This window comes from Mastomys coucha, unplaced genomic scaffold (genome assembly GCF_008632895.1).
Source record: "Mastomys coucha isolate ucsf_1 unplaced genomic scaffold, UCSF_Mcou_1 pScaffold9, whole genome shotgun sequence".
Taxonomy (NCBI): domain Eukaryota; kingdom Metazoa; phylum Chordata; class Mammalia; order Rodentia; family Muridae; genus Mastomys; species Mastomys coucha.
Window position 1 is genome coordinate 42,630,609 of NW_022196915.1, and position 2,289 is coordinate 42,632,897.

The following is a 2,289-nucleotide window of genomic DNA, read 5'->3' on the forward strand; positions in this document are numbered from 1 at the left end:
GGAGAGGGAGAGAGAGAGAGGGAAAGAAAGAGGGGGTGTGAGTGGGGGAGAGAGAGAAACCAAAACATTCACATAGCACAACAAAAGTTCACAAATACCAAAGTAGTCCCAAGGAATAAGCACACAACTGGAAATGTGACAACTCCTCACCTTAAATTATACCACAGAGCCATAGTGATGAGGCAGCCTGGTGCAAAAATAGACAGGAAGACCAACAGAGTAGAACAGCGGTCCTGGACATGAAGCGGCAAAGCAAAGGCCACTGAATTGTTGACAAGGAGGGGAAAATATATTTCAAAAAACAGGTTCAACAAATAGTGCTGGTGAAACTGAATGCCCACATTCATAGAAATGAAATTAGATTCTTGCTTCTCACCTTTTACAAAAATCATTTCAAACTGGATTAAAGGTCTTAGGTTAAAATTAGAAACACAAGCTTTCTGAAGAAAACTTAGAAATCCTTCAAGATATTAGGAAAAGCAAGAATTTTTAAACAGAACACCAAAGGCAGAAGAACCAACTCAGTATCAACAGGTGGGACTACTTGAAAATAAAGATGCTGTGTAGCAACAGAAACAATCATGGCTGACTCCTGACAGGAAGCTAAGAAGCCAGTTCTTCCATCCACAGGACCAGAGGTCTCAGCGGTCCAATCTGGTGCTGGAGCTCCTGAGGATTCCTAGAGATCTGCTGCTCTCAACTATGATGGAGTCCTGAAGAAGGAGGTTCTCCCACCAAAGACGAGAACCTCAGCAACAGGATAGATGGAGTCAGAAAGCATGGGACAAGCAGGCAAAATCTAACCTTCCTCTCTCCATGTCCTTATGTGGGCTGCCTCTAGGAGGGGTGGCCCTGACTTAGGGTCCATTTTCCACCCCAAATAATCTAATCCTGAAAATCCCTCATAGGTTTGCCCAGAGGCTTGAGTTTGGTTATTTCCAAATGCAGTCAAGTTAACAACCACAATTAGCCATCACTAACTATCCTCCAAAATAAATAATGCAGAGAAGTAAAACTTCCCATCAACAAATGGGCAATTAAATAAAATAATCAGTTTAAACAAAAAGAAAAGGAATTAATGAAACAAAAAATATAATAACTATGATATTTAAAGCATTTAGTATTTATTGTCATAAAACCAGACATGTTGATCATCAGAATGCAAAGGAAGTTTTTGGTCTTAAATGCACAGACCTATGGACAACTGATTTTTGATAAAATCAATCCATAAATACACAATGAAAATAAAGACAACAATGTTCAACAAATAGTCCTGGTTTGGCTGGATATTTGCATGTAGAAGAATGCAAATTGGTTCCTGTCTATCACCCTTCACAAAACTCCAGAGCAAGAAGACCAAAGACCTTAACATAAATCCACATATACTAATCCCGATAGAAAATAGAGTGGGGAAAAGCCTTGAACACATTGGCACAGGAGGCTACTTTCTGAACAGAACTCGGATAGTGCGGGCCCTAAGACCAACCCTTTACAACTGGGACTTCATGAAGGTGACAAACTTCTGCAAGGCAAAGGAACCTGGCAGGTAGACAAAAGTGGCATCCTGGGGAAAGATTTTCATCAGCTTCAAGAATGGCTCTAGCAGGCCTGAGCATGGCAAAGACAAAGTCCTAGGATGAGAAACATGGCGCCCACAGGGTTTGACTTTTACCCTAACTCTCTTGCTAAAAACTGTATGATGTCATTCTTAAAGTTAGCCACCAAGATCCATTTTAGCCTCATTCCTCAGGCTAAATACCAATATCCAGCAATCAAAATTGATTATTTGCCTAACATGTTCAATCTCCACTTACCAACTCACTCTCGCACACACTCCCCCTTTCACTTTAAAATCCCTGTCCTGCAGAAATACCTGCCTGCTCTTCCTCCTCTTAACTTCTCTTGCTGGCTTGTTTGCTGATGCTGCTACCTTTGTAAGCCTCCTCTGCCCTACAACCCTGCTTGCCCCTCTTGAGTAATAAATCTCCTTTGTGCTAAGAATTAGGTGTCTGGCTATGTCCTGTACTGATTTTAGGGGTTGACCTCCCTTACAATACACATCTGGCAGTGGGCTAGTATCCTAAGAATGCAAAGAACTCAAGAAACTAGACATGAACAAATCAAATTTTAAAATGAGGTGCAGATATAAAGAGAGAATTCTCAATAGAAGACTCTCCAATAGCTGAAAAAAATTAAAGAAATGTTCAACATCCTTATTCATCAGACAATTGCCAATCAAAAGTATTTTGATATTACACCTGCCAGAATGAATAAGACCAAAACCACAAG